Source organism: Rhinopithecus bieti, unplaced genomic scaffold, assembly GCF_001698545.2.
Source record: "Rhinopithecus bieti isolate Rb0 unplaced genomic scaffold, ASM169854v2 scaffold_15850, whole genome shotgun sequence".
NCBI lineage: Eukaryota > Metazoa > Chordata > Mammalia > Primates > Cercopithecidae > Rhinopithecus > Rhinopithecus bieti.
In genome coordinates, this window is record NW_016809273.1 from 131753 (window position 1) to 156594 (window position 24842).

At 36.0% G+C, this 24842-nt stretch overlaps 1 long non-coding RNA gene across 3 annotated transcripts in view; it reads right to left on the reverse strand.

Annotated features, from left to right (window-relative positions):
• Positions 1–9168: 9168 nt before the first annotated feature.
• The window catches only part of LOC108540039 (uncharacterized), an 88032-nt gene continuing 72358 nt past the window's right edge, over positions 9169–24842 (reverse strand). Inside the window, exons 1-4 of one of the 3 annotated variants that reach the window (XR_001888567.1) lie at positions 13042–13128; positions 11927–12084; positions 10338–10412; positions 9169–9298 (exon numbers count right to left, since the gene is read on the reverse strand). This is a non-coding gene — a long non-coding RNA (uncharacterized LOC108540039). Of the gene's footprint in view, positions 9299–10330; positions 10413–11926; positions 12085–13041; positions 13129–24842 lie in introns of those variants that run through there. The other 2 variants (XR_001888565.1, XR_001888566.1) reach the window with 2 other exon arrangements.

Consider the following 24842-nt stretch of genomic DNA (forward strand, 5'->3'; position numbering starts at 1 on the left):
TAGGCCAAAAACCAAACACAGACTATGGTGCTGGGGAAACCCTACTTGGCCCATAGAGTTACCTTTGTGCTTACTGCTTAGGCTCTGTGCCTGCCATGCCTTGCCCAGCTTACAGAACACTCCAGCTCTCAATTTAATCATCAAAAAATAGAGATAGTGACTCAGGTCCTGAGGAATTCCAAGGAGCACACAGCCATCCTAACCACTCTTAAGCCAAGTCCTTTAATTTTGTAAAGAGTGGAGACAGGGTTATCACATGTTCACATCACATTTCTGTGGCTACTCCTCAGCACTCTTTATGGGCTTCATGGGTGGAAACCAATGCTCCACTCACAGCTCTCAAATAACTGTCTTTGAGTCCTGTTCATCAACTATTTGGACTGTAGATACTAATAGCCTTGGCGTGTGTTGAAGTACTTGCTATGCTTGCTAATAAATAGCCTCTTTATTTGTCTAATAAAAAGATCAACCAAGAAAATCCACAGCCCCTACAGCCATGCAGGTTTTCTTTTAGAAATATTGGGTGTGAGGATGATTCTATTTATTAATACTAGTGAACATTTCTTTAATTTGCTTCTTGAAAATTATTTAAAATAATTGTCAAGTCACTTGTTTATAGTAGAGACTGTTGCCTATATAACATAACAAGGCTTCAGTGGTGCCTTTTTTCCTTTGGTTTTTCTAGAAATAAATCTCCTGCTAACATCTGGCTTCCTGCTCTGGGTTCATCTCACATTGCCTCCTGTAACCGGCTTGTTCTTTTCAGATGCTTGCTTCATGACACAAATGATAACTTTTCTCTTTAGTTGTTTACTGTTTATTTTTAATAACACAAGAAAGCCACACCTATTATGAAACCAGTACCTTGACAATAACAAATGAACTCATAAAGTCCTTCATCCTGTTTCCCTGCCTCCCTGAACCAGAGATAATCTGAATCTTATGTTGATAATTCTTTTGGGGAGTGTGTGTATGCGCATGAGGTCTCTTAATATAGCGTATTTTAAAAAGTAAATTGTTTAATTTTAGTTGTTTTAAACTTTATAAAGGGGTATATTACACGATCTTTTAAAAGTTCCATTTATCATGCAATGTAATTCTAGAATTTATTTTTAAAAGTTAAATTTTTTACTGCTACACAGTATTTTATTGTTGAATAGGTTTGTACTTTTGCAAACAAAAGTTTAATCTATGAATTAAGGGAGTTATTTCTAGTAGACCAAGAGAAAAACAATAAAAATTAGTATAGTACATATTTTAAGGTTTTGGTCTTCTTTAGGAGAACTCTGTAAAACAAATGAAGTTGTAAGTATGTTGCTTTAACCTTCGTTTGCGCTTTGAGGCAGCCCAGTCTGCTGAGTGGTGAACTTTCCAGGGCTCGTATTTAATGCAGATGTTGCCAATCCTCTGAGGCCAGCACTGTGAAAAATAGTTCTACTGCACTGCTTTACCTAAGCCTTGCCTGTATAGTGACAGGCTGTGCATCCCTCCTTTATAGACATGCCTAATTTAAGTAAATGTGGGTGAGTGAGCAATATGATATAACGCCTTTCAATATTAGGACCATGGTTTTGTTAGAGGTAGCATGATGGCTTCCATTTTTATGTTGTTTACCTGGTTGTGTAGCGATTCTTTGGCCTGTGGACTCATAAGGAAAAAACAAAGAAACCAAACCACTAGAGGTCCTCACGGCCTCCCATTTCCTACCCAACTTTAAAGTACAATTATAGTGAGAACAGTATGTGGTAGGGAAAACAAAAGGTATTCAGAGGTGAGAATTTCTTTGCGGGAACACACTAGTCTACTCTCATCCTGATGTTCCACCTTCACTAAATTTCAAGAGTTATATTGGGATATTACTTTTACCCTAGATACCATCATGCCTAAGAACAGTGTTTATTTCTTGCCTAGTATCATATAATAGCTTATTTTCTTGCCTTTAAAAAAATGACAACTGATATTCCTGGAGCATTTACTATATGCCAAGCATCATGGTATTTTATGTGTATTATTTCATATATTATAATAATAGTATGAAATGAATATAATTATTACTATTCTACCATTTTACAGATGAGAAAACTTGTCCAAGCTCACATGGGAGCTCTCAAAATCAGGCTTTAATTAAGCCTATCATATTAAATGTGATTCAGTCACCCTTAACTGGTGACCTTTTTTACTCTTCTTACTCTTTAGCATCACTTATTATGTTAACAATGAGCTACAGATTTCAAAACTCATTATCCTTACATAAAATGGAATAATACCTGCAAAGATTTATATGTGTAGACATGAAAATTTGCCAACGAAATAATTTTGAAATAATATGTGCAATATAATCTTATGTATGTAAAATTAAATTAAAAAATATTTATTTACATAACTGTACAAATATATAATAAAATTATAAAGGGGGGTTTACTCTTTGAGAAGACAAGAAGAGAGTGGGATTAGGTGAGATTAAAAGGAAAATTCCATTTTTTATGATAAACATTTTTTAAAATTATTTTTTATATAAGCTTTTTTTGTCATTAAAATTTAAAATATAAAATATGTAGACCTGCCAAAGATTTTTAAGTTTGTAACACAAAACTAAAAGGGTGATAATCAAAACTGACATTTGCCAATACTCTTCCAAATTTTCCCGACCTCACATCTCATGCAAATTTACAAAGCAATTTATTAATGAATGGAATAACAAAATTGGAAAATGGGAATATGATATTAATGAATGAGAAATTCTGGAGACCTTCTGAAAGAGAGTGGAATTGGTAGAACAAAATGACCAAAGGCAACTATTACCCAAAGTATACAATTAAAATGTTATTTTGAATACAGGGAAGAACCACACTCAGTGAGTGAACACTGAAGCAAAGGCAACCACTGAGCAAACAAAAGAGCAACTAATCACAGAGCCACCATAAGAGCTTTCACAAGGAGCCTCCGTCCCAAGCAAAGGAATTAGCCATGGAAAATATGCCCCAAGTATGATGCAGTAAGAACTGGCACTGGGGCAGGAGAGGCAAGGAAAAGTCCTACACGATAATGAATTCAGGCAGGGCAGGGATCCACATCCATCTAGAAACATCAAAACATCATCTTTTTTAGCAGTTCTCATCTGACCATGGCTTTGATAAAAAGTAGAGGTTCTCAAATAGAGGAATGAATAGAAAACCAAAGATTCTCAAATATCTGAACAAAATCAAAATCATAAAATAGAGTCCAAAAGATCTGAAAATGGAAAGATTAATACCTCAAAGTTATGTTAATTGTAGTAAGTATAACTGATAGAGTCAGAGGGACTTAAGAGTCGGGGGACTTTAAATCTTAAAGAAGAGAAAAAAAATAGTACCTCATTCGTAAGCACATAGTCTCAAAGTAGGTGTTGCTAACAAGTAAAGGAGACATTAAATTTTGATCTCTTTGGCCTTTCCTGTTCTCCATATGAGATAGGGGTATAGGGAGGAAAAAAGAAAAGAAAAGATAGGCAATGCTTCTCCAATCATAGCAAGGTAATGTACTTTGCCTCTTCTGAAACACAACAGTCTTCTCTTCTTTAAATACCTCTCTCCACTTGGGGATGAAGTCCATTCCTTTAGCTTACTCGGGGATATTGCCCCACAATTCTATCTTTCAAAAACCTTTCCCTAAGGACCAATGATGATGAGCATTTTTTCATATGTCTGTTGGCTGCATAAATGTCTTCCTTTGAGAAGTGTCTGTTCATATCCTTTGCTCATTTTTTGATGGGATTGTTTTATTTCTTGTAAATTCGTTTAAGTTCTTGGTAGATTCTGCATACTAGCCCTTTGTCAGATGGATAGATTGCAAAAATTTTATTCTATTCTGTAGGTTGCCTGTTCACTCTGATGATAGCTTCTTTTGCTCTGCAAAAGCTCTTTAGTTTAATTAGATCCCATTTGTCAGTGTTGGCTTTTGTTGCCGTTGCTTTTGGTGTTTTAAACATGAAGTCTCTGCCCATGCCTATGTCCTGAATTGTATTGCCCAGGTTTCCTTCTAGGATTTTATCTCACGCCAGTTAGAATGGTGATCATTAAAAAGTCAGGAAACAACAGATGCTGGAGAGGTTGTGGAAAAATAGGAATGCTTTTACACTGTTGGTGGTGGGAGTGTAAATTAGTTCAACCATTGTGGAAGACAGTGTGGTGATTCCTCAAGAATCTAGAACTAGAAATACCATTTGACCCAGCAATCCCATTACTGGGCATAAACCCAAAGGATTATAAATCATTCTATGATAAAGACACATGCACACGTATGTTTACTGCGGTTCTATTCACAATAGCAAAGACTTGGAACCAGCCCACATGTCCATCAATGATAGACTGGATTAAGAAAATGTGGCACATATACACCATGGAATACTATGCAGCCATAAAAAATGGTGAGTTCACGTCTTTTGCTGGGACATGGATGCAGCTGGAAACCATCATTCTCAGCAAACAATCACAAGATCAGAAAACCAACCACCACATGTTCTCACTCATAAGTGGTAATTTAACAATGAGAACATATGAACACAGGGAGGGGAACATCACACACCAGGGCCTGGCAGGGGGTTGGGGGGCCAGGGGAGGGATAACATTAAGAGAAATACTTAATGTAGGTGATGGGTTGATGGGTGCAGCAAACCACCATGACGCGTGTATATCTATGTAACAAAAACTGCACATTCTGCCCATGTAACCCAGAACTTGAAGAAAAAAAAAAAAAAAAAGCTTTCAATTGTCAACATGGCCTCATTTCAAGGAGTTAACAGCAACTCCTTGGAAAGAATAATAAATACGCCTTTGTTTCTATTGAACTCACTCCGTCAGGCTTTCACCACTATCATGAACATTGGTTAACTCTTGTCAATGTCACCATATAGCAAGGTCTCCACATTGCTAAATCCAGTGCAATAATTCCAGCCCTTATCTTATTTGACAGAATGCATTTCTTAGAACTGATTCCTCCCTGCTTCAAAACCCTTGCCTTCCATGAAATCAGAATACCCTGACTCTTCTCCTTCATGGGACACTCTGTCTCAATCTCTTCAAATGGTTTCTCTTTCTTACCCCAGCAATTAAATGTAGAAGTGACTAACAGTTTTACTTTTCAGTTTCAGCTCTTCTTTTTCTGCCTTCTCCTCTTAGATGATCTTATATATTCTTGGGACTTTTTCATAGCCTCCAGAAAATCTCAAATATTTATAGAGTCCAGATGTCTCCCATGAGCTATGGACTCCTTTATGTAACTGCTATTTGACCTTCCGCTATGTGTTACTGGCTACTCAAATTTAAAATGTCTGTAAGTAAACTTCTGATTTATCCCATACAAACTTGCTTTATCCACAGATTTTTCTAAGCTCAGATCATGAAAAATTTTATCCTTCCATTGTTTGGGCAAAACCTTTGACGTCATCCTAGAGTTCTCTCTTTCCCTCCCACCACACACCCAGTCTGTTTGCAAATCCTGATTCTACCTTCAAATTCAAGCACTTTTCACTTCCTTGAATGCCACACTGTCATCTAAGCCACCTTTAAATCTCCCCTAACTTCCTAATTGGCTTCTTAGTTGAATCGTCTTTGCTCCCTTCCTCTCTTTCCCTCCCAAACACCCTCCTACCCATGCCATCAACCAAGCCTATTCTCAACCCAGCAAGATAGAAGGATTCTTCTAATAAAAATATCTGTCAGATCATAGCACTTTTATGTTCAAAGCCCCCCAAAGGTTTCCCTTCTCACTCAGAGTAAAAGCTGGTGCTGCTGCCATGGCTCTCAAGCCACCCTGTGGTCTGCCTACCACAGCTAAATGATCATACTTTCCCTTACTCAAAGTTTCCCAGCCACCTCAACCCCCTGGATATTCCTGGATTACAGAAAGAACGCTCTTTCCTTGGAGCGTTTGCAATTGCCCTTCCCTCTGTGGAGCACTCGTTTCCTAGACATCCACATGGCTCTCCCCACTTCTTTCACATCCTGCCTCAAATGTCATTGAATCAGGGAAACTCTGTCTGATCTTATAAAATAACAGCCTCTGGCTGCCCTTCCTGGTTTTCTCCATTTACTTTATTATTATGTGTTGACATACAATGTGTTTGCCTTCTTTTTTTTACTGTTTCATTCCTGACTAGACTCAATGAAAACAAAACTGTCTGTTTTGCTCATTGCAATCACTTCACTGTCTTGAAGAGTGCGTGGCACAGTGTAGGTACCTAATAAATATTTCATACTTGAATAGACAATTGGCTTATTGTTATTAAGCCAGATTTATCCAACATGTTTTTAAAACCATTAAACTTGTTTTAAGCATACCTGGAAGAGCCACACAAATGGATGGTGTATGAAACCACAAAGGACTATTTTAAGAAACCCCAAAGAGCAGAGATCATAAAGGCTGCATTATCTAAAAACAATGCAATAAAAATAGAAATTAACAATAAATGACCTTGAATATAACAGTGAAAAATAAATGTATCCACGTGGAAACTTGAAAACACTCATTAAAATAACTCAATTAAAATGAGAAAAAGTTACTATAATCTTGAACACTTTACAAATAAAAGACAATAAAAGTACTGTATGAGATGCAGCCAAAGTAGCATCTAGAAGTAAATCTGAAGCCTCAAAATAATACACTAGAAGAATTTAAACTTTGAAAACAAGTCCTATGACTTGAGAGGCTGAAAACAACAAAAAGAAAACAAAGTAGTCAATAATAGAAATTAATAAAGATGAAAACACTATTTATTAAAATTTAAATTAAAGGAAATTCAGTTGATTAATGAAACCAAAATTTTCCTCTTTGAAAAGTTTAGAAAACATTTCTAAATCAACATGTCTGAGTAAGAAAAAGAAGGAGATAGGATAAATGAGACATGAAAATGAAATTATAAATGAGAACAATATCCTAGTGTGAATTTGAGTGTTACTATTTAATGACTATATTTATGATGAACAACAACAGGAAACAAAGGCAGAGTAAACAACTAGGAAGTTATTTCTAAGTGTAGGAGAGAAGTGATGAAGCTTAGGTGAGAATGGTAGCTCCAAGGAGGTAGAAAATGTTGAGGGGTGAACTAGAAAGCTAAGTTAAAGTAGGTGATTGATTGGGTGAAGAGGTTAAAGAGAAATACATCCCTCTACTTGCCACCTTTCACTTTGCAACCTTGTACTAATTGCGACTGAGAGGGGTGAAGACAAAGACTGGTAATTTATTTTCAGTTCTTGAAATTTGCTCAACACCTACCATTAAGGTGAATATTTCAATTACCCCAAGCTCATTAGGCTCTTAAAAATGGGAGACCTGAGGAGAATGTAGCCTTTTAAAAAGTTTTAAGGGTCTATTTTCCATTTGTACGTGGGGTTTAGATTTTGCCCGGATTTCTGTGTCTGGAATAGCTCCCCAAGAAAGTTTAAGAAGTCAGCGATAACTTCATTAGGTACATGGGAAGTTCATTGATTTAATTAATGAAATTACTACTGAGATCTAAATTTGAAAAAGAAGTTACCAAATACTTGACAGGTTATTTGAATTACTACATTCGCAAGTCCTAATAAGAATTGTAATTCTTCACAAAAGCATGAGGAGAATGATTTGGGAGTTTGGGCTTAAAATTGATAGGTACAGATGATGTAAAGTAAACAAAAAAAATAGTATCATAAATTTCAACAATACTGTCTTCCAGGACATTACTCATTCCTGGATTTTTTTCCATAACTGGATTCTCCTTTCCAGTCCATTTGCTCATTCTTTTCCATTTCCTCAGCATCCAAAGTTTCATGACCCTCAGTGCTCAGGCCGTGAACCTCATCTCTATCTACACACTTGTTCCTTTGGCATACTCATCCATTTTCATGGATTTAAGTATTCTATGCTATAAAATCTTCCGCATTTATATTTCTACCCTGAACCTCTCCCCTGCATTTCAAAATCACATGCCTAACTGTCCACTTGATATATTTCTGTGAACTCGAATTGGCATTTCAAATGTACCATATCCCAAACTCAACTTTTTGGTTTTACCTCCTTATACCTGTTCCTCCCACAGTGTTCACTATCTCAGTAGATAACTACTTTTGAGTTTCTAGTTGTTCAGGCCAAACAGCCTTGGAGTCATTCTTGTTTCCTCTTTCTCACACCTCACATTCATTCCTTAGCAAAGCTCTTTTTTTTTTTTTTTTAACTTTCAAATCTATGCCTTCTTAGCATGTCCCTGTTACCACTCTGTTCCAATCCAACATCATTTTTCATTTAGATTTTTTTTTTTTTTTTTGAGATGGAGTTTTGCTCCTGTTGCCCAGGCTGGAGTGCAATGGCATGACCTTGGCTCACTGCAACTATCGCCTCCCGGGTTCAAGTGATTCTCCTGCCTCAGCCTTCTGAGTAGCTGAGACTACAGGCACCCGCCATCACGCCCAGCTAATTTTGTATTTTTAGTAGAGATAGGGTTTCTCCATGTTGGTCAGGCTGGTCTCAAACTCCCGACCTCAGGTGATCCATTCATCTCGGCCTCCCAAAGTGCTGGGATTACAGGTATGAGCCACTGAGCCCGTCCTCATTTAGATTTTTTAGCAGCCTTTTCACTGGCCTTTTGGCTTCTCCATTTCCCCTTCTGTGTCTACTCTCCTGTAGTCTACACTCAACTCAGCAGCCAGATTATCTTCTTAGTATGTAAGTCGTTTCATCCAGTTCGCTTTACCAAAGCCCTCTAACATCTTCTCCACTCAATTTAAGAAAATCTAAAATCATTATTAGTACATAATACTTGCACACACTTATGGGGGTACCTGTGATATTTTGTTCCATGCATAGAGTGTGTAATGGTCAAGTCAGGGTAAAATCTTTATAGTAGTTCACAAAGCTCTATGTAATCTGGCTCTCCATCAGCTCTCTGTCTTTATTTCCTGCTAATTCCTCCCCAGACCACTCTGCTGCTCCTCAATTCAGGCCATTTTCAATGCTGTCCCCTTTTCTGAAACTATTCTCCCCCAGATTGGGTGATTGCTCAGATGTCATTTCTAAATGATGCTTTTCCTTTCCTATCCTATGAAAAACTGTACTTCCTATACCTTGACATTCTCTCTCCTCCCCTATTTAATTGTTGTTTTTTTCTTTTTTCCAGCAGTTATCACCAGTAGACATCCTAGTTTTGTTGTGCGAATGAATAAATTTAATGAATTGGAATCATTCATTCTTGGATGAAGAGACTGAAGCTACATGACTTCATGAGACTTCAGCTTGGTGCGCCTCGGTCTATTCATACATCATCGGTACTCATAAAATAAAGGTGTTTCTGTAGAGATTAAATATAAAATAATTGGTAAACTGAATACTACCATATCAACCAGATTACAATTGCTCTCTTCCCCTTATTGCATTAAAGAAAAATGTGTATGATATTTGAAATCTAATTATTTTGGCTTTTCTATGGCAGTAATGATGTTTCACAAGAACTACCAAATTTCCAATTAGGAAAAGTTACCACATTAATCATTGCTAAGTGAGTAGTCTAATTGTGAGGTGCTTGAAGATAGCAACATTTTGATAACTTTAATATACACTCAGTTTTATCAGTATGACCAGAATGGCATACAATGTATGAGTGACATGAGGTCCTGGGTATAAGGTTGTCTTTCTTCTTTGGGTCTACATTATTTATTATTTATTTTAAAATCCTGAGCAAAAGAGTCTTTTAACCATGAAGAGACATACTAAAAGTCATCATCCTATGCTAAACATTGGTTGTTTGTTTTTTTAAGTCAGAGGAGTTGCAATAATAACAGTTTATGTTTGTGCAGGACTTACAAATATTTTCACATTCTGAAATCTGAAGTGATGTTCGGACTCTAACTAACCTCTCTACAATTCAGTTTGCTCATCTCAGAAATGACAGAAGTAGATTTGATAGCCATATGGTTCTAGGATGGGGGATATGCTGGTCTTAACACTCCCTAATGCCAAATTTTTACAAATTTCCTTCATCCTCCTATGCAATGTTTACACCAGTTGGATGTTACATATAGATAGCCCAAACATTTGCAAATTTAGTAATGTTGTCTTATTGTACCCTTCCTACTCCCTACTTAATAAAACTTTCTGGGTCTGAAGACTGCTGAGAAGTTACTCCCAAGACTTTGCTCTTCTTCTAGTAATTTAATCTTCTTTGCTCTTCTTCATAATTCAATTTTGTCAACCTTTTCTTCAGGGGAATTTAAAATTTACTACCATAACTACTTAATAGGCTGCTTCTTGTGATAAGGGGATAGGAAATTTACTTTTGGGGACATGTGCTGACTTCCTCATGGGTACCATTTAGTCTACTTACTGCTGACCTCAGGATTCTGTAACTTCAAATGTTAATGATTTCTGAAATGTGAAGACTTCTTAACTTCTCACTGAAGAGTCGCCTGCAAAGTATGTTACAACAGCTAAGTATGTAACACATGTTCCTTAAGTGTTTTTGTTCTAAACAACTATAACCTTCCCTTTTCAAAATGATCAACTATTCCCATTAACTATTTTGGTTTAAAATGCACTAAAATAAAGATATTTTTATAGCTACATATACAAGTATGGTTATTTAGCATAGTTACAGGTTATAAAATAATAATATGTTTATGACTGGCTATGAGCCACGGGAATCATGTGACATATCTATTTTACTTTACACATCTGTATGTGCCAGATATTGTACTAACTGATGAGAAATGAAGAAATATATTAGGTACTGTATAAAACTAAATGTACTAGGACATAAAGAGTGATCTAATACAACTAATATATTCCATGGGAATAATACATTCTTATTATGAGTATAAAGGAGATAGAAGAATCTTAATTGAGTCTTAAGGAAAGAAAAGAAATGCAGTTGGCTAAGATGGGTATTGCAGGGAAAAGCACTGTGGAATTAGTAACTGCATGGACAGAGTATAAAAATAATTTACTGTAGCTAAAATTTAGATTATTCATATTACTAGCAGTAATGCTAGTTGCTGTAGTAAACCCAAACCCGGAACAATTTACCGCCATAAAGCTTATTTCTTTTTCATGTCACAGTCTAAGATGGGTCCCTGTGTGGTTTCCATCCCCTGCAGACCTTCAGAGACCAAGGTATAATCCATGTGGTTACTCCACCTGTCCCTGTTCAAGGGCCTTAGAATCTTTCATGAGATTCTCTACATCTAATTAGCTTATATTATAAGCAGAGGTGTAATAGTACATGAATGATCGTGTGAGAATTGAGAAAGGTCATGTCTAGAAGTGGTTTACACCACTTTCACCTGCCTCCAATTGGCCTAAACTCAGAGTATTATTTCCCTCAACAACAAGAGGCTGGTAGATGCAGTATGCTGAGGACAAGAGGTGAAACCCAATATTGAACACAGCATTCTCTGCCACAGTGCTCTCATGGAAGAATAGATATTTAGTAGAAAAAAACAAAAAAGCAGGTTCTAGTCAGATCATGGAAGAGATTTTGAATTTACTCTGTAGGTTATAGGAAAAATAACCATTGCCTCAAAGAATAAATAAACTACTAAATCTATTTCTTTTGATTATACCTAATTATTCCTTTTTGTTCTACTTTAGGCAGCAAAAATTTAAAAAAGAGAAGAGAATGAAGCTATTTTTAGACCATCATCAAATGTATATACACTATTATAAATTTGCATGTCTAAGGTATTCATGTCATTAGACAAGAGGCATTAAAATATAAGGTGCATTGATATAAGACCTTGGTATTTTGAATCCAAGGTGATTTATTTTCATAGGGTCTGGATGACATTGTAAATGAATACAAATGGGTGATGGAATGTGCACTGCAGAAGATTACAACTCTACTGAAAGTTGATTCAATAATCATGTCATTTTAAATGCTCTATTAATTGCAAGATTCAGTTTAAAGAGGAGAAGCTTCACTTACTTGTGAGGTGCTATTCATCTGTCGACAATTTCATACCAGTTTAGCTGCTTCTATTTGACATAAAAGAATTTCTGGATAGTAATATGCCACAGATTCTGTAACGGGATGAGCCCAATTCAGCCCTTTTACACAAAGGATAGAACCAACTCTAAGACTTCCTGAGAGGGGAAAATGAGAGGAAAAAGGAATGAGCCAAAGCAAAAGAGAAATACAAGAGATCCAATTCACTCTATTTGCTTCAGCTTTCTGTGTCGTTCTCTGATCTTCATTGTAAGAGGAGAGGCTGTCTAGTGTGCAGCCAGTTTCTTAAATGGGACAAACTTCTTAGGGTGCAAGCAAAAAACAGCCTTATTTTTTCTCCCACCACTGCGTTCAAATATGCAGCCTTGTCCCCTGCATTAATCAGGGTTCTACAGAGAAACAGAACTGATAGAATGTGCAAATATATGCAGAGATTTATTTTAATGAATTGGCTCATGTGATTTTAGAAGCTAGCAACTCAAAAATTTGCCAGGTGGGTCGGCGAACTGGAGACCCAGAGAAGAGCAATTACACGTCTAAAGGCCATGAGAATGGAGACCTAGGAGAAAGTCAATGTTTCGGTTCAAGTTCAAATGCCATCTACTGAAGAATTCACTCTTGCTAGGGGAAGGTCAGTCTTTTTGTTGTTTTCAGGCCTTTGACTAATCGGATGAGGGCCCACCCACAGTCTGGAGGGCAATCTGTATCACTCAAAGTCCACACTTAAGGTAATTTCATCCAAAACACCCTCACAAAACATTTAGAATAAAGTTTGATGACCTAACTTGGGACCACAACTTGGCAAAGTTGACACATAAAATTAAACATTGTATTTCCCTTTTCTTTGATTTTCAGCAATGGATAGCTTACACTCATTTTCAGTTCTAGGACATTCTCATGTGTAGACAGTAAAAAATTCAATGCAAAATTCAATTTTACATTCCTTTAACCTGGATCTGACCAGAGTCTTGAGAACGCACAGAAAGAAAGTGAGCTTGTCATGGGGCTGTCCTTTTATTTTCCTACATTCCCACATTTCTCTAGGAATTACTACCCTTCCATCCCTTCCCCACATCCACTATAACCCCATTCACCTCTCAGGAAGTTCTGTGTTATCTGGAACTTATATTTAGAGCTAGGTGGTGGGATCCTGCCACCTATCTTCCTCAGCTTTGCCATCTGAGGGTACAATTTGCAATAACAGCTTACTTATCATTTCAAATACTGTTATGTACATTACCACAGTTATACACACAACTGTACACACACACACACACACACACCAGCCTCCAGAAAGACTATATAGGAGATATACCCCACATTTTCTTTGTAAAACTAAATGATGCATAAATAGTTTGCAGAAAAAAAGCACTGATTTTTTGGAAATGAATCCATGCCATTGGTACTATTTTTGTTTGGCTCAATCCCAATTAAAGCATTGTTTCATACCAGCCAGAAACTATCAAAGCAGTATGTAACTCATAAAGTTTATTTTAATGCAAAGACTCAACCATTCCATCATTTCATATTTATATCACACATTACACATTATTCTATAATGTTACATCACTTCCTCACTATATGAAGGCAATTATAAATTAAAAGTACTGACAATATTATGAATCACGCTATGGATAATAATCCTGTGGAACAGTCAAATATTTCTGTTTAAAAATTCAAATATTTTACATACCTTCGTGATTTGCAATGTATTGCTATAACTTGTCGATTCAAAAGTAGATTAAAATATATTCAGATCAGAGAATCATGAGCAAAAGACTTCTATTACATTTCCAACTACCCTTTGGTACAATGTTCCTCCGCTTATGACGTTTACTGCCAGTAGTCCCCTCATGTGGGGAAGGTATATTTTCTCTAAGATATTCTCCCTGTGTGGACATCTGCATTAGTCTTTTACTCTTAAATTGTTCATATGGCATTTGCTAGGTTTTGTATGAATTCGAAAACAGTAATAAAAAATTGAAAGACCACTTGGATAAAACTTAATTATCAATAAAAAGTATTACAATCAGAAGGTAGATATTACAGCAAAAAAACTGGCTGGGCACGGTGGCTCAAGCCTGTAATCCCAGCACTTTGGGAGGCCCAGACGGGCGGATCACGAGGTCAGGAGATCAAGACCATCCTGGCTAACACGGTGAAACCCCGTCTCTACTAAAAAATACAAAAAACTAGCCGGGTGAGGTGGCGGGCGCCTATAGTCCCAGCTACTCGGGAGGCTGAGTCAGGAGAATGGCGTAAACCAGGGAGGCGGAGCTTGCAGTGAGCTGAGATCCGGCCACTGCACTCCAGCCTGGGACACAGAGCGAGACTCCGTCTCAAAAAAATAATAAATAAATAAAAAATAAAGCAAAAAGCTACAAAAGGCAAAATGAAATGATTCTTACTCAACATCTTAGATCTTACCCACAAAGATCAGCACCTTTTTTTTTTTTTTTTTGAGACAGAGTCTGGCTCCGTCGCCCAGGCTGGAGTGCAGTGGCGCCATCTCGGCTCACTGCAAGCTCCGGTTCATGCCATTCTTCTGCCTCAGGCTCCTGAGTACCTGGGACTACAGGCGCCCACCACCACGCCCGGCTAATTTTTTGTATTTTTAGTAGAGATGGGGTTTCACCATGTTAGCCAGGATGGTCTCGATCTCCTGACCTCATGATCCGCCCACCTCGGCCTCCCAAAGTGCTGGGATTACAGGTGTGAGCCACTGCACCCGGCCAAAGATGAGCACGTCTAAAGGAAAACACATGTGCTTGTTCAGAATATTGATTCTGAAGCTGATCTTCCTGGATTTGAATCTTAGCTGTTTTGCTTATCACCGATACATTTTCTAGAACACATTACTTACCATCTCAGAACCCCAGTTTCCTCATCTATAAACTGCTGATCAGCACATGAGCCATCAGAGAGAATTGTAATGAGGATTAGATTATTATGTGGAAGGCACTTACAACAATGTCTAAAATCTACTGAATGCCTATGAAATAAGTCATTATTATCTATTCTTATAGTAAAATAACTTTATGTCTTTCTAGAAAAATTATTATGCATAGTGAAGTGTAATTTTCCTTTTAAAGGCCACACAAAATTTAGAGAGATGTTAACCTACTAAATACATTGTTCTGTATTGTCTATGTTTTCATTTAGTAATGTAGTTTGGAAAGCCTTTCCCATCAGTACATGAAAATCTACCTTAATCTTTTGCATAGATGCAAGCATTTTGTTGTATAGAATTATGAACCCTATTGTGTCAGACAACCTCTCACTGATATACATTTAACTTGCTTTCAATTTTTAATATTATGAACAGTGCTTCAGTCAACATAATTGTACAAATAACTTTGTGTACATTAGGAAATGTTTCTGAGGTAAATTAATAGCTGTGCAATAGCAGAATCAAAGAATATTTTCACAAATTTCTGTAGATTTTAAAATAAGTTGTACAAAATTATCCTATGTAATTATATTTTTAAATAGTATATGAAAATATATTGTCCACATAAATGTTAAAATTCTATCAAAGGACAAGACAAATAAACAGAAAACACACCTTACTTTTTGATAGAAAGGTTTATAATTGCACAGATTTAATATTTCCCTACAAAATTTTATATTCAATGAATATTCTAATTAAAATACCTCCCCAAATTTGTAGGAACTAACAATATGATATTAGGATGTGTTTTAACTATTATTTTAAACTGACACATAATTGCACATATCTATGTGGTATTATATTTCAGTACATTTATACAATGCATAATAATCAAATCAGGGTAACTAGCATATTCATCACCTCATTTTTTATTTTTCTATGTTGGGAATATTCAAAATTCTCTCTTCTACCTACTTGAAAATATACAATAAATTATTGCTAACTATAGTAACCTCCAGTGTTATAGAAAACTAGGACTTATTCCTAATATGTAACTGCAAGTTTGTAGGAATGCACTTCAAGTAAAACAAAAAACTAGAAATTAGAGTTTTCAAAATATTTTACAAAATAAAAGAAAAAATAGAAAGAAAGAAATGTAAATGACAAGCAAGAAATATAAACCTGCCAGGAGGAAAAAATAAAAAGAAAAAAACAGAAGGGTACCGATTTCACAGTATAGAAATAAAGATACTGGAACTAAATATATATATATGAGTACCTAGCAAACAATAAGCATATCATTTAAATTGATAGAATGGTTAGATTTTTAGAAACTGCTATTGTTTTAAATGCTAAACATTTGGAATATAATGACTCTGGATTCCTAGGTTCTTAATGCATGAAAATAATCTTAGGCATACCAATTTTAAACATGAAAATAAGAAATTATAAACACCACAGGAAAAATATGTCCAGATTTACTTATAAGACTGAAACAGGGAAGGCTATAAAAGGCAGATCTATTTTGCTATACGAAAACCTGTATAGAATTAAAAACAGAAGTAATGACCTTAAAAAACCAGTAGGTGTAAATGCAAAAGGGAGGCAATAAGCTACTATTTTATTTGAGATTAGAAGAGATTATTGCTTAATCTAAAAATGTGCAATTCTAATTCTGAAATCCTAATCAAGTGGAAGAAATATATTTATGCGTGGTGAGCAGCCTAAGGACACTGTGACAGTCTATGCTTCTTGGTCATGTCTTGTTAAAGCAAACATTTATAATTGGTATAATATTGTGAGTAGCTAAATTCTAAGGCCCACTCTTCTAGGAACTAAAAAACATACAACATTCTTACTCAATCCTTTAAACTTAGAAATTACCAACCTAACTACCTAACACATTCCATGTCTGATTGTGACCATTTTCAAAGTCTGCACTATATTTGCTTCATAGATATGTGATCTAAACAAATATCATTTGCATTTTATGAGAAAATATAGCTTCATTACTGTAGAACAGCACTATTGTTATGGCTACCAGTCTCAAAGAGCATTGGAAAGAAAATGATGACCCTAAGGACCGTCTGTAGATCTAAACACATAAAATGCCTAACCCTTTGACTGAGAGTTTAGGTCTAAATGTTTTATTTGCTTAAGCATATGTATAATTATAAATATCAAACCAGAACAAGCTATTCCTTCTTTGGATCCTATCTGAAGAAAATTTACTAAAGTAAACATAATATATTTTAGAAGAAAAAAATCAACATGCCTCTTCTAAAATGAGAAAGGTGAGATCAGAAATAAGTGGTCTTTAGATTAAATCTTTAAGCTTTAGCTTTTTTTTTTATTATTTTATACCTACTTTATGAAGACCCTGTAGGAGTCTAAAGCCTGAATCAGCTTTTATGAAATAGTATGTATCAAACTGAGATGCTCTCAGTGGGCAGATCATTTGAAGCTGGTGCTGCCAGAGGAGACACTGGTAGTTTTATAAGCGTTTGCATTTTAGAAAACTGTCTTTTCCCACCCTGACCACAAATTAAATTGTGAAGTCTTCAAAAAGTTACGTCTCGACAGAGGAAAGAAAAAGCCTGTCTGTGGTATTTTTGAGGTAGTTTCTTTTGTATGTAGGCAGAGGAGGGGAGGACTGAGGTGTATATGGAGGAAAAAAACAGTAACCGAGTATATATATACTAGTGGGTAGTAGTGATATATATAATATATACACACATAAAGATCCTACTTCTCAACCCAAGGTACTGATAAACAAGTTAAAGAAGGGGGAGATACTCTATGGTGCACAAACGAAAAGAATTTGCATTTGGGGTTAATTTTGCAAAGTATATTGGTTTATATGGTTTATGTATGGCCAGTACTCATATTTAGGTGATTTTTTTTTTTTTTTTTTGAGGCGGAGTCTTGCTCTGTCGCCCGGACTGGAGTGCAGTGGCCAGATCTCAGCTCACTGCAAGCTCCGCCTCCCGGGTTTACGCCATTCTCCGCCTCAGCCTCCCGAGTAGCTGGGACTACAGGCGCCCGCCACTTCGCCCGGCTAGTTTTGTATTTTAGTAGAGACGGGGTTTCACCGTGTTAGCCAGGATGGTCTCGATCTCCTGACCTCGTGATCCGCCCGTCTCGGCCTCCCAAAGTGCTGGGATTACAGGCTAGGTGATTTTTTAAGGGAAGAAAATGAAAGAAAATCTACAGGCAAAGGTGACCAAAGGTCTATGGTCTGTTCTGTGCCACTTCAGGTGCTCCCAAGGTAGTGGGTGGAAGCCATCAATAACAATCATACCTCGATTTAGTGAATGCTTATCAAGTGCCAGCATGACTCTCATGTGCCTTGAATTGTGTTGAATCCTCACCAAAATCCTGTGTAGCTGACATTTCTAATAATGCCAACTTACTGTTAAGAAACGAGAGGTACAGAGAAGTTGAGGAACTAGCCAAGGTCACAGTGAGTAACTGGCAGAACCTGAATTCAAAACCAGCTAGGATCTTCCCAAACCTGAGCACGCCTGAAGACCCTCTGTACTGTGCCTGCAACCCCCTAGGGATTCATCTGTTCTTACGCCTGGATGTTTGTTCCTTTAAAACTATTTTAATTAGTTTTAAGTAGGGTTAGGTTAATTCATGTAGACCCCAAAATTATCTAGTGATTTTTTAACACTTAATGAGATTTCTTTATTATTAGTTTTATTTTTTATTTTATGTTATTTATTTTTGAGACAGGGTCTCGCTCTGTTGCCCAGGCTGGAGTGCAATGGTGCAATCTCGGCTCACTGCAACATTTACCTCCCAGGTTCAAGCAATCTTTTGCTTCAGCCTCCCGAGTAGCTGGGATTACAGGTGCATGCCGCCATGCCCGGCTAATTTTTTGTACTTTAGTACAGACAGGGTTTCACCATGTTGGCCAGATTGGTCTCAAATTCCTGAGCTCAGGCAATCCACCTGCCTATGCCTCTGAAGGTGCTGGGATTACAGGTGTGAGCCACCATGTCCGGCTAATGAGGTTTCTTTCAGAATCCCTGCCAGTTGTATTGTTCAGTTTATCTATAGTTGTATAAATTAAAGGGTTCAATTTCTACTTCCAAAACTTATATTTTACTTTTCAGCTACAATCTAGGAATGTTTAAGTCTGTCCCCTTCTTTTGTGACTTTAATAAGAGAGCACATTTGTGTATCATTTATAGTACGGTATCTGCAATACCATCCATTACGGTACATCTATTCCACCTAGCGCTGCCGCGTACTGTTACACTGAGCTCTTCGGCTTGGTACATAATGAAAATATCATCAAATAAGTAAAAAGAAAAAGAGTGCCAGGCGCCTTAAACCACATCCTCTGGTTGGCAGAAACGTGCTTTATTCACTTCTAGGTCGACAAGAGTGCCTAAAACTATAACGGTTTTCTAACTTTTAAAAATAATTAGTCCAGGGGGGATACTTAGCAGTGTGGTGGAATGTTGGCTGTGTTTTACAGCAGGGCGTTTCACGGTTTAAATATTATGATTGCTTTAGTGTAGTTGTGTCAAATGACCTTGCTATTTTACATCTTGACCAATACTAGTAGTTTGTGCTTCTTACAGATGAGCTAAATGCTATGCCCTAGAGTATGGGAAATTGTTTGTTGTATGATATTGCTTTATTTGGATTATATGCTTTCTCTCTTCATTTTCTTCCCTTTATTTTTATTTTCTTTGTATCCTTGAAGCCTCTTTATCATCCTATTCCCAGTCCCAACCTAACCCACCAAAAAAGACTTCACAGAGGAAATCTAACCATCAGCTGTCTACCTCTGCCACTTAAGAGCTATGTGATCTTGGGCAAGTTCTTTAACCTCTTGAAGCCTCAGTTTTCTTTGTAAAGTCTGGATAATTTCGTGTTTCTTCAGTCTTGAAATACATGGTAATTTTTTCCTCTCATTTAATATTACTGAAAGTACGATTCGTCTTGGAACTTGCTGAACATTTAGTAGGAACATACTTTTTCATTTGTCTTATGCATCTGTCCATTTTAACATCAATAACATTACATTTAGAAGTGCCATAAAATAAACAGAAAGCAGCATAACAGGATAGAGACAGTGTGACAGCGACTATTATTTTAGATAAGGCAATCTGAAAATACCTTCTTATGCAAGTTACATTTAAGGAGAGCTCCTCCACCTCCCTCCCCCCCTCTCAAAAAAAAGCAGAAGCAGAAGGGATCTGGGAAAAGAGATTTAGACTAGAATTTCTCATCCTCTATACTCCTAACATTTGAAGACAGATAACTCCTTGTTGGGTGGGGCTGACCTAGGCATTGTAGGATATTTACCAACCTTCTCAGCCTCTACCTACTAGATGCTAGTAACATGTTTCTAGCTATGACAATCAAAAATTTCTGCAAATATTGCCAAATGTGGGCAAGCGCTAGTCTAGACAAAAGGAATAGTAAATGCAAAGCCCTTGAGGCAGTAAGTTTAGCATGCTCAAGAAATGAGGACAGGGTGGCCAGAGTAGAAGTAGCAAGGAAAAGCAGAGTAAGGACGTGTAGGCAGAGCCACATCTCTGCAGTTTTGTGGGCAGTGATACAGGCTGGGATTTATTGGGATTTGAAGGAAAGCAATTGCTGGTTTTGAGCAGAGAGGGACTTAAGTTTAGTTTATCTAACTTCCCCTCCTCCATTTTTAATCCTTTTCTTCCTCCCTTTCTTCTCACTCCTTTCTATAGATCTTCTCAGCTATCATTATCAAACTGTCTTGTCTTACCATCAGCCAATTACACACATCATGTTTAATTCACCCAAATCCCAAAGGGATTCATTTTTATCATAACCAAAATTAGTAAGGGCAAGAAAATCATTAGATTTTTGGAGCTGTGTGATGACAGTGACCTCATGATGTTGATATGGGGGTGGAGCATTGCTTAGAGAAAGGTGCAATTGAGGATAGAGACATGGCGAGACCATTCCTCAGGAAAAGAAAGAGCTCATTAGCAGTTGTAGGAGTGGACAGATTTAGGCAGAGAATGAGTATTGTTCTTTGTGATATGCAATATGGGCCTCTGAGCTGACTTTTAAAGGAATCGTATAGTAAAGATTTATATCTTTCATGGATTTTGATATTTAGATTCCTTTGTTTTGATACACAAAGTAGTAGACAGATCTCAAGGTATCGTGCTTGTATTAGTGTTATCTACCTACCTACCTACCTACCTACCTACCTACTCAATATTTTTCTAGATATGGAGAGCAGTGCAAAGATAACTTTATAGATTTTAGCAAATAAAATATGATCTTACACTGTAAGTGTAATAAAAATGCATTTAACTCTGTTTCTAATTACTCCAATCTAAATTTATGTTTGAATATAACATTTAACTGCTGATTAAATTGTCTTTATCTCTATATTATGCTTTTATGTTGAAAATTACAAATTCTTGACCTTGGCTACATGATAGAATTGCCTGGAAAATTTGTATAAACTATCAATGCTGAGATTCTGATCCCCAATATTTTAATATAATTGGTTTGTGCTGTGGCCTTGGCATCCAGTTTTGTTTTGTTTAGTTTTGTTTTGCTTTGTTTTTTAAGTCTCTCCAGGTGATTACAATATACAGCCAAGGTTAAGAACCACTGGATTAAACCTTGTATCATGGGGTTTCGAATCTTGTAAGTGCTCAGTAAAAGTTTAGCAAATGAATAAAAATATTTCTTGAAATGCCCGGGAGGAATGCTGACATCTAGCTCATGTTTTTCCAAATTCTCTTCATTAAAAGAGAAAATAATATGAAAACACATTGTAAACCATAAACTTACTAATGTTAGTTCTTCTTTATCTAAGATTTTCAAGAATGCAGTGAACATACAAAATGCTTTCAGTTTCAGCAATATTGAAAAATAAGCCTACCTTTCATGACTACACCATACCACTGTGCCAAATCATATCTATATGTAAGGAAACGGATTTCATGTGGAAATTTTCTTTTAGAGGAGTAAGATAATGATGATGTAAGATTCTAAACAATTTTCTCACTAGGAAATTTTAGAATAAGGTGGTGACCGGTCTTCTCTTACAATAACAGTACTGGATCATTTTAACAGAATGAGTATTTTAATAAGCCTATTGATAGTTCTTAATAATTGAAATGACACTTACAATAATGCAACTTAATAACACTATTAAGAAGATTTAGAATTCACTGTTTGGGGTTGTACACAGTTTTCACAGAAGCAGTACTGAATTCCGTACAAAGAAGCCAACTATCATTGGAATGTTCAACAGCAGTTGAATGCAAACCGGCCATTTGTTTTCCAGCCAATCTGATTTAGGTGTAATTCATAATAGAGTAATGAGGCTTCTCACTTCATACCCTTTTCCAAGTCTCTGTTCTTGCTGAAGGACAAAAGCATTTCTAGAAGAATACCCAATACATATTAGCAAAATCGGAGGAAAAAAGCAAGTGGTTGAATACTCCACTTTTACCTAATGAATAGATTAAGTAAAAAATATATTATCTTTTTTCCTCTTATATTAATATATTTTATATAATGTGCTATATATTTTACATAATATATATTTCCTATTATTTATATAAGAATATATAATGTATAATATACACATATAGAAATATATATAAACATATTTCTTATGTGTTTATATATTTACATAAGAAATATATATATGTGTTTGTGTGTGTGTATTATATATATATATATAGACAGAGAGAGAAAGATGTTGATATATGAAATAATGATGAACAACATTTACCTCTGGGTCACTGGATTATGGTGAAATCAAGATTTTTACCTGAGTTTTTGTTACATGTATGCATTATTTTACAATCAAGATACAATGCACTTATAAAAATAAAAATCAAACTCAGATACCACACACTCACAAATAATGCATTCTTTTTCAATGCAGTCATGCATAAGAAGTTCTAATACATTTTTCAAACTGCAGCAGTCTATTCTGACAAAATACAAAATGTAAACATACACAACAAAAAACCAAACAAGTTCACATGTTCTTAATTTCAATGGGTTTTTGTAGGAAGGGTCGAGCTGCTATTGCTTTTGTCAAAAGCATTTACTGAAAAAAATTAAAATTATAAAAGATCTGAGATCAGAAGGAAAGATTCTTCTAGAGGTATCTACTTTATAAAATGGGCTCCTAATATATTAGTGACAAAGAAATTGTCTTGCTGACAATTACATGTCTTTGTCTTTCATTCCAAGGAAATAACCACATTGTTAACCTAGAATACCATGTAACACATCATGTTTCTTTTCACTTGGATGAAAAAATATATTTTAATGTGACTGCATATTATCATTTAGCCTTCAGTACTTTTTTAACATATCCACAGAAAACAGATTATGACGATGAATCCTTAAAAAAATGTTCCATCCTTTCAGGCTCTCCACTTTGACCATAATTTTGGTTATAAAAAGATTAAAAATGCCCATCTGTAGTAACATTATTATTAATGTCATAGAATTTCTACGCCACTTTCTCTGCTAGTCATGAATCTAGTCAATTGTTTATATTTTCATCACTACCACCCCTCATCACCTCTGTTTGTTTTGATATTTGTTCAATCTCTGCTTCATATATTCCTCTACTCATTTGTCTCTTATTAATTTGTCATATTAAGGTCTTGCGTTTTGGTTCTATAGAGGATTCTTTTTTCTGCTATCATATAATTAACTCTTAGCACATATTAAAGTAATTCTCAAAATATAGTGTTTGTAGCAACCACCAGTTGATTTTGATTCCAGTGATCTGAGGAACTCACTGAGACATTTATATATTTCATGATGATGTTACTTATAATTTCATTAAAGTATTTTGTGGCTCAGCCAAATTATCATTTCCATCATGACAAGAATTGTATCTTGGATATCTCAGTTTCTTTTTACTGCCTGGCAACATCCTCTACCCCCTGTAGGTGTTCAATAAATATTTGATTCACTGGTAAATTACCTACTTTGTAAACACGTATCAAGAGAATAAAGTTTCTTATTATCCATCAAGAGACTGTGAGTGGGTGAGACCTCCTCTAGAGAAGAGCATTATGAGTCTTGTGGCACAACAGGAAGAACGCAGGCCCTTGAGATCAGATAGCAAGCTGGTTACAAGATACTAAACAAAGCACCCACATTTCTGGTGCTTCCACATGTGAAACAGGTACCACCACCTGACCTGACTCAGTGCATGAGGCTGGGTTTCAGGACATTCTGAAGTCTCTTCCTATTCCTGGCTATCTGACTCTACAGATTCCTTTTGGTAATAGGAACACATCAGACTCCGTATGTGCAATTGGCAATTGTGCTTAATCTTTATCCTGCCCTTATGTAGTAGTGGAATATTTTCTCCCTCAAACAGGCAGTGTACCAAAAAAGCAGTCTAATAAATCTGCAGGCAAGATGCCACTGAACTAAAGATAAAGAATTTTTTAATGATCTCAATCAAGAGAGCTTATCTATGATGCTCACTGAACTTTAATGTAAAACCCATAATTGAAAGCTGAAGATGTGATGAGTGGAGAATGTTTCCATCCAGATTAAGCCTGAAGCCAATATGCCTAGGATGATAGTCTGCTAGATTTCATTTTGAACTTCTACCTCAATGGATAATTTGACCTGGCCCAGGACAGGCCAGAAAGTAAATGGACATAGAATATGCTATATATATTTTAAATATTATATAGACAGTGTTATTTAACTTATTATTATAAATGTTATAAATATTTGGGGCTTGTATGTGCCTGCACTGGGAATGAAGTATATGTATTATCTCTAATCTTTAATAATCAATCTTTCGTAGATATTAAATATGTTTTACACTTAAGGAAACAGGCTCAGTGAAATTGAGTACATTACTCAAATTCCTGTAACTTTTCCAGTGGCAGAGTTGGAACCAAACCCTTGTTGCCTAGCTCTAATGCTTATTTTGTCTCTGTTTCTCCATGACTGTTTTCTGAATTTGGTGAGACATTACAGGAAAATAAA